We start from the raw sequence: 9,046 nt of genomic DNA on the forward strand, positions 1-9,046 counted from the left end.
GTAAACCAGCATTTCTTTTCCAGCTTTTTGTTTCATAATGGCCAAACAGTTTGTCGCTTGCAACTGGGCTCGTTCCCGGGTCACCGAGGAACAGTTGAACGGAATGGTCAGTATCGGCACCTTGCCTAAGAAAACTGAAATTAAATGGCGAGCTCCAGGAACGAAGAATCCTCCAACCCCGAGGCAGGGTGAGGTAGTGGTTTTTGTCGACCACATAGGTCGTGGTTTCAAACCGCTAGGGTCAAAATTTTACCGAGATGTGCTTGCCAGCTTCCAACTCCATCCTCGAGATATCAGACCCAACTTTGTGTCCAATATATGCAACTTCCAAGTCTTCTGTGAAGTGTACTTACAGGAAGAACCAACTGCCGAGCTGTTCCGGGACTTTTTTCATCTGAACCGGCGTACAGAATTTGTAAACGGTCCTAACACTGAGCTTGGTGGTGTCTCTGTTCAAAAGCGGAAGGAAGTTGAATTCCCTCATGCCAAACTGCACGGCCACCCTAAGGAATGGAACCAGACTTGGTTCTACTGCATAGATACCTCTCCTGAAGATGAGAACCCTCTTCCAGGCTACCGTGATCATCGGCTTTCCAACACTCATCCAATGCCGCAACGTTTGAGTTCTGTGGAACGGGCCAAATATGCCCCTCAACTCGCCAAGCTCCGAGCCTTTATGGCCAACGGTTTAACAGGCATTGATTTTGTGCGTTGCTAGATATCTTGGAGCGTCTTGCCACTAAGCCGCCGCCCCGGTTTAATGTGTGAGTACACCGGTGATTTAGAAGACCCCCAACGCCACATCAACATTCAGGTAACCGATGAAGAGGTTACTGAAAGCGTCAAGAAAATTTTGAATGAACCGGAATCAGTCTGTCGCCAAACCGGCTTGAGCCCCTTCTACACTCAGAATAAACCGCCTGTTGTAAGCACTATGCTTCCTTTTTATCTTGATATCTTTAAATTGTTCAACTTTTAAACTTTCTTCGGTTTGTGTACCAACAGGGTGATGATCCCTTCTGGAAGCGGAAATCCGCAGATAAAGCGGCCAAGCCATCCCGTCCCAAAAACAAAGCCGTCAAGCGTACCTCAAAGCGGAAAACGGCTGACCGGATCAACATGGAACTTGATGAAGATGCAGATGATCCGGAAGTTGAGGTAGAACTTGACTCACTTGGCTCCCTTTTCATGCACCTCATTAACAATGATCTTTATCAGGAGGACGTAGAAGGGAGCCAGGCTAATGATGTAGAGGTAATTCTCCTTTCCTCCGGTTCAGACTCTATGCCAACACAAAAAACCCGTCAAGCAATCCGGAAAGTAAGCTTTTCTCATCCTCTTGCTTACTTGGATCCAACATTTATTTTGAAGACGCAGCAGCATGAAGCTCGCCGGACAACCCGGCACAGTGGCCAACATGTCACTTCGGCCGGTTTACCTAATATCCCGGTTCGGAAGCGCCGGTCTGAGGTCTCTCCCACTTCTGACAATTCTTATCCCAAGGCAGGTTATTTCAGACAACCTCTTAATCCGTCCGATTCAAATTATCAGGTGACACTTCCCTCATCTTCTGGCGAGTCAACAGCAACCCAACTCCCCCCTCTTAAGACTGTAGCTGGGTAAGCATTCAAACCCTTCCTTCAAATGCGTTGCAAATCTTGAATAAGATGCTAAACCTCTTGTAATTTTGTTTGCAGAGCCAAAGCCAGACCCAGCAAGAAAGCTCGGGTCAATAATCTGTCAGAAGACCAGGCGGTTTTTGAAGAAGAGCAAATAGGTGAACCGGACCAAACTCGTGAACCGGAGGGTCCTCATCCTGAAGCTACCTTTGATGAACCGCCCCTTCCAGGCCAAAATATTGGTGAACAACTAGAAGCTGATCCTGCTGTGCCTGACACTGAACCGGCAGCTCCAAACCGGGCTAGTCCGGTGAGAGGTACTGACACTCCGTCATCACCCGCAAAAACCACTTAAGGCCAAGGAGATGATGTTATCATTACTGGCATGGGCCACAGCTCTCCTGGCCATCCCGTAATCTTGGCCCAACATAGTGCCAAAGAAGAGCGTGCTGCTAGGGAAAAGGGTAAATGGAGTACTGACTTATCAAGCTATGCCCATCTCAGTGCTGAAGAACTTCACTCCGGTTTCTTAAACCGTCTGCACTCAAACCGTGACTATGAAGCCGGTTTGGTGAACTTGATGAAGGGACGCTATGAGGTATATTCATTTCCCTTTACTTCTTGATTCCAAAGTTGAAATGCTAATCCAAGTAGCCCCCAAGGGCCGTTTTATGATGTTAATCTTAAACCAGGTCTTTATAACACTTTAATCCTCTCCTACTGACCCCCAAAATGTCAGGTCCTTAGTGAAAACCCAAACCGATACTTTACCAATGTAATTATATAGCCTTCCTCAGTGTAGCCCCCAAAGGACGGTTTAGCTTTGTGAGGTAATCCGGGTCTTTAATCCATGCGTCCGTTTTGAACAGGTGTACATTAGCCCCCAAGTGTCAAGGATAATGCTTGCATTGTCCTGGAGACTTATAAAAGATGTAATGAATCAGAGCAAATAGGCATTAGCCCCCAAGTACCAAGTGCATAACTTGTTATACGCTTTGTGCTTAGAAAATATATATCCTATTGTTGACATATCTTCACTGTTACAGGCCGAGCTAAGCAACAGAGATGCTCGAACCGCTGATTTGCAAGAGAACGTGAAGTCCCAACAAGCAGAAGCTGTGAAAGCCAAAGAGGAGTTGACCAAAGCCCAAGCAGCGATGGAAAAGCTGAAGGAGTCTTTTAACAAGGAACGTGCTGACTGGGAAACCGAGAAGGCCGGTTTAACCAAAAAGCTGAGGATGCCGAAGCAGCCTTGAAGCCAGTTGTAGATGAATTAACTGGTTTGAAGCGGCAAATCAACGCTATGACATCCGCTATATTTGGTAAGTATCTCCTTATGTTGTTTTTCCAATTCATGAGACTTTGGTGTTTACCAGTTTGGCTGATATTAAACCATGACAGGCACTCGCATTGCTCATCTGGGTGCTGATATGCGGATGAAGCTTAAAGCGGCTTATACCTTGATTGAACAGCTGTACTCTGGATCCCAGCGTGCTATTTGCACTGCGGCTTACAATAAACCGGCGCCGTCACTGATAAAAGAAACTCTTGAGAAGCTAGCCATGCTACCAGCCTGGATTACCGAACTGAAGAAAGCAGCTGCAAGAGCAGGAGCATTAACCGCACTAATCCGGGCCAAGGCATGGATTCCAGACCTTGAAGTGGATGACATTATAAAAGGATATCCAGGTGTGAAGGAGGACGGCAAACTTCGACAATGATGATCTCCGAAGGCTGACAAAGGAAATGCGGCCAATAGCCAGCAAACTGGCAGAAGACACAGATTTATCTCATTTCTAGCCGGCTTATGACACTGAAGGGAAGAGACAGCCTGCGGAAATCCATGAAGTCGAAGAACTTGTGCCTCCAATCCGTAAGCATACTTATGCTCCTGACATTAACCCTTCCAGCCTTATCCTTGAAGAAGTCGTGTTTCAAGCTTTAACCAGAATCGATTGGTCAACGGTTGATTTCCAGCGTCTGGGAAGGGATGAAGAAGAAGTGATTGCACCAAATGACCCTCAACCGTCAAACCGTCCGGACGAAGCATCTTAAACTGGCAGCCGGTTTACCAGCTATTATGTGCCAATGCTTAAAAACAATTATTCAATTGAAGCCGCTTTAAAGCTTCTTGTAATAGGATAGCAAAAACTCCTTTATCTGTCATGCCATTGAGCATGTTTTGTGACGCTTTGTGAAAACTTGCTCCACTTTTTGGGATCTATTTATGCATAGCCCATGATGAGTTGTGTTCCTGGATACAAGAACTTGAAAGTATCCTCGTTGGCTGACCAACTGCTTATATGGTAAAGGTGTAAACACCAATCCGGAGTATTGATAACTCCGTCCTTATTTTGCCGGATTATGATAATAAACTGTACTGGAATATAATGACCACCGGGTTTCTTTATAACACTGGCGACTTGTTAGTCAAAACCAGACCGGGTTAATGAACGCCGAATTAAAACTGATCATGAACTGACAACTTGTAGTTGAAAGCCAAGCCGGGTCAAGGACACCGGTTTATCAGAAGATATTAGGAACCTCAACAAAGGCGAAAAACTTAGCAAATAGAACTCAAAAAAATGCGAGGCTTTTATGAGCTGCCAGGCTCCAAATCGAGGCTTTTCATGGGCTGCCAGGCCGCTGAGTTAAACCATTTAACAAAGCCTTTTAAGATGGTCCTCCAATTAACCAATCGTCGTTTTAACTTTGACAAGTTCAGGGTCTGTATAAGATTGACTTGTCAAACGTTCGGCGGGTCATACCAGGATTACCTGGATAGGAGTGGCTTACTTGATGAAGGCAGGTTAACCCGGGGTTTTAGGTGAATACACCAGGCTTCCAAGCCGTGGCTTGATAGCCAATTACAAGGGTCCTTTCAAACTCTTTATTGCTTTGCAAAAAAAGCCCCCAAGTAACTTTTTGAGCTGTGCTCAGTGGGTGCCCATGTTTGAGCTTATGCTTTGTGCAATCTCTTTGGCCCTGAAGTAAATTCATGTTGGTCTTACGCCAATCAAGAGGTGTAGCCACGGTTCAGATATGACCAAGCCCCCTAGTGATATCCCTTTGTGGTTTCAAACCGATCAAGAGGTGTAGCTACGGTTCAGATATAACCAAGCCCCCTAGTGATTTTCTTTTGTATCCGTTCGGCTGAAGAGACCGGTTTAACAAAACTCCGCTTTGTCAGTAGAAACTTTTGGAAGCACACACATGATGTAAAAAGAACAGAGACCCCGCTTTATTTGAGGCTCCGGTTTATTATATAATATATACATTATCATAAATATGTACATATGAAGAGCCTATGGCTCAAGTATAGTAAGGCCGAAGAAGAGCTATGTTCCACGGCCGCTTGGTCTCCTCCTCCGATTTACGTGAGTCTTTGTGCTCTCAAACATCAATGAGGTAGTATGACCCATTGTGCAGATTCTTGCTGACCACAAAAGGTCCTTCCCAAGGTGGGGATAGCTTGTGCATGTCAGTCTGATCCTGGATGAGCCGGAGCACCAGATCACCCTCTTGAAAAGTTTTGATCTTAACCCGCCGGCTGTGATAACGTCGGAGATCTTGTTGATAAATCGTTGAACGTGCTGCTGCAAGATCACGCTCTTCATCTAACAGGTCCAGGGAGTCCTGACGTGCCTTCTCATTATCAGCTTCAACATAAGCTGCCACACGGGGCGAGTCGTGACGGATGTCACTAGGAAGAACTGCCTCCGCTCCGTAAACCATGAAGAAAGGTGTGTAACCCGTAGATCTGTTAGGTGTGGTGTTGATGCTCCATAACACAGAAGGTAATTCCTCCACCCAGCAACCCGGTGTCCGCTTCAAAGGAACCATAAGTCGGGGTTTAATACCTCTCAAAATTTCTTGATTTGCCCTCTCTACTTGACCATTAGATTGGGGGTGAGCCACCGATGCTATATCAAGCCGCATGTGCTCACGTTGGCAAAATTCTTCCATCTCTCCCTTTGACATATTAGTGCCATTATCAGTTATAATACTGTGTGGAAAGACAATATCACCTTTTTGATCAATTGAACCGCCGTGGCCGCATCACACTTACTGACTGGCTCTACTTCCACCCATTTGGTGAATTTGTCAACTGCCACTAATAAGTGGGTCTTTTTGTCCTTGGAACGCTTAAAGGGTCCAACCATATCAAGCCCCCAAGTCGCAAACGGCCACGTTATTGGAATCATCCTCAACTCCTAAGCCGGAATATGAGCACGGCGTGCGAATTTTTGACAACTGTCACATCTTTTGACTAAGTCCTCCGCATCAGCGTGAGCTGTTAACCAATAAAAACCGTGGCGAAAAGCTTTAGCAACCAAAGACTTTGAACCAGCATGGTGACCACAATCCCCTTCATGGATTTCTCGCAAAATCTCACAACCCTCTTGAGGAGAGACACAACGCTGAATTGCCCGTGAAACGTTGTAACGATGTAACTCTCCATTGACTATGGTCATTGACTTGGAACGCCGGATTATCTGTCGGGCCGAGGTTTCATCCTCCGGTAATTCACCCCGGTTCATGTAAGCCAGGTATGGGATTGTCCAATCCGGTATGATATGCAAAGCTGCCACCAATTGAGCCTCCGGATCAGGAATAGCCAATTCCTCTTCTGTTGGTACCTTGACCGACGGATTATGCAGCACATCAAGAAAGAAATTTGGTGGGACCGGTTTATGCTGAGAACCAAGGCGGCTTAAAGCGTCCGCCGCTTCGTTCTTTCTCCGGTCTATATGGTCCACCTGATAACCCTTGAAGTGACCAGCCACTGTGTCCACCTCTTGTCGATATGCAACCATGAGTGGGTCTTTAGAATCCCAAGTGCCAGACACCTGTTGAGACATCAGATCTGAATCCCCAAAGCACTTAACCCGGCTTAAGTTCATCTCCTTAGCCATCCGAAGACCGTGGAGTAAGGCCTCGTACTCGGCTGCATTGTTAGTACAGGGGAACATTAAACGGAGGACATAACAAAACTTGTCATCTCGCGGGGAAGTTAGTATGACTCCAGCCCCCGAGCCCTCCAACTGTCTGGATCCATCAAAATGAATAGTCCAATATGTGTTATCTGGCTTTTCCTCTGGTGCCTGCAACTCTGTCCAGTCATTGATGAAGTCCACAAGTGCTTGGGATTTAATGGCTGTGTGAGGTGTGTATTTGAGCCTGTGAGGTCCAAGCTCAATAGCCCACTTAGCAATCCGGCCAGTTGTTTCTCTGTTTTGAATAATATCTCCTAGAGGGGCTGAACTGACCACTGTGATAGGATGACCCTGAAAATAATGTTTGAGCTTTCGGCTTGCCATAAACACTCCATACACCAGCTTCTGCCAATGTGGATACCTCTGCTTTGATTCAATGAGTACCTCACTGATATAATAAACCGGTCGTTGAACCGGATACTCCTTTCCAGCTTCCTTGCGCTCCACCACAATAGCCACGCTGACAGCTCCGGCATTAGCAGCCACATACAGTAGTAACGGCTCTTTATCGATCAGGGCTGCAAGCACAGGCGGTTCAACTAACTGCCTTTTCAGATCCTCAAACGCTTTATCAGCTGCCTCACACCAAACAAAATCATCTGTTTTCTTTAGCATCTGATATAAAGGAATAGCCTTCTCCCCAAGGCGACTGATAAACTGGCTCAAAGCCGCAATTCAGCCGGCTAAACGTTGAACATCATTGATACACGCCGGTTTAGCCAAAGATGTAATCGCTGAGATTTTTTTTAGATTAGCCTCAATGCCTCTGTTTGACACCAGAAAACCCAAGAGTTTGCCTGTCGGTACACCAAAGACACACTTTTCCAGATTGAGCATCATCTTGTAAACCCGGAGGTTGTCAAAGGTTTCTCTCAAATCATCTATCAATGTTTCCTCCTTCCTGGACTTTATCACAATATCATCCACATATGCATGAACATTGCGCCCAATCTGCTTATGAAGACAATTCTGAACACAGCATTGATAAGTTGCCTGGGCACTCTTGAGCCCAAAGGGCATGGAGACATAGCAGAATGCTCCAAAGGGAGTTATGAAAGCTGTCTTCTCCAGGTCCTTATTGCCATTTTGATCTGATGATAACCAGAATAAGCGTCCAGAAAACACAAATGGTCACAACCCGCCGTGGCATCAATGATCTTATCAATACGAGGGAGGGCAAAGGGGTCTGCAGGGCAAGCCTTGTTCAAGTCTGTGTAATCCACACACATACGCCAAGTGTCGTTTTTCTTAAGAACCAGCACCGAATTAGATAACCACTCCGGGTGAAAGACCTCCACGATAAACCCTGCGGCCAACAAACGAGCTACCTCTTCACCAATAGCCTTGCGCCTTTCTTCATTAAAGCGGCGGAGAAACTGCCGGACCAGTTTAAACTTAGGGTCAATGTTAAGTGTGTGCTCAGCGAGTTCCCTCGGTACACCTGGCATGTTAGACGGTTTGCATGCAAAGATGTCCCGATTCTCATGGATGAACTCGATGAGCGCACTTTCCTATTTGGGATCTAGGTTAGCGCTGATGCTGAACTGCTTGGATGAATCGCCAGGAACAAAATCAACCATCTTAGTATTTGTGGCCGATTTGAATTTAAACGCCGGATCGTGTTCCGTAGTTGGCTTTTTCAAAGAAGTCATATATGCCGGATCAACTTGGTCCTTATAGAACTTCAGCTCCTCCGTGGCACAAACCGACTCAGCATAAGCCGCATCACCTTCCTCACATTCCAGAGCAATCTTCCTGCTCCCGTGTACTGTGATGGTCCCCTTATGACCTGGCATCTTAAGCTGCAGATACACATAACACGGCCTCGCCATGAACTTAGCGTAAGCCGGCCGCCCAAACAAAGCGTGATACGGACTTTTGATTTTCACCACCTCAAAAGTCAATGTTTTTGATCTTGAATCATGATCATCTCCAAAAGCCACATCTAAGGCTATCTTGCCCACTGGATATGCAGACTTACCAGGCACCACACCATGAAAAACGGTGTTTGACGGTTTCAGATTCTTATCTGTCAACCCCATATGACGGAAGGTATCGTAATATAGAATGTTGATACTACTTCCCCCATCCATGAGTACCTTAGTGAACCTATATCCCCCAACTTGAGGGGCCACCACTAAGGCCAGATGACCTGGATTGTCAACCTGGGGCGGGTGATCCTCTCTACTCCATAAAATGGGTTGCTCAGACCAGCGAAAATACCGAGGCACCGCCGGTTCAACAGAGTTTACTGCCCTCTTGTGAAGCTTCTGATCACGCTTACACAAGCTAGTGGTGAAGACATGATATTGCCCACTATTTAACTGCTTAGGATTGCTCTGATAGCCTGACTGCTGCTGCTGCTGCTGCTGGTTCCCCTGATGGTTGTAACCTCCCTAGTTGCCTTGGTGCCCTTGATTGATGTGTCCG

The 9,046-nt window shown here is 46.4% G+C and overlaps 1 long non-coding RNA gene across 1 annotated transcript; it reads left to right on the forward strand.

The window, feature by feature from the left end:
- The first annotated feature begins 1,965 nt into the window (after positions 1-1,965).
- LOC125537146 (uncharacterized) lies at positions 1,966-4,666 on the forward strand. The gene is made up of 3 exons (XR_007295628.2): positions 1,966-2,217; positions 2,666-2,941; positions 3,021-4,666. It is a non-coding gene; the product is annotated as an uncharacterized LOC125537146 (long non-coding RNA).
- The last annotated feature ends 4,380 nt before the right edge of the window (positions 4,667-9,046 follow it).

Source organism: Triticum urartu, chromosome 1A, assembly GCF_056163025.1.
Source record: "Triticum urartu cultivar PI428250 chromosome 1A, HENAU_Tu73, whole genome shotgun sequence".
In the NCBI taxonomy this organism is placed as follows: Eukaryota; Viridiplantae; Streptophyta; class Magnoliopsida; order Poales; family Poaceae; genus Triticum; species Triticum urartu.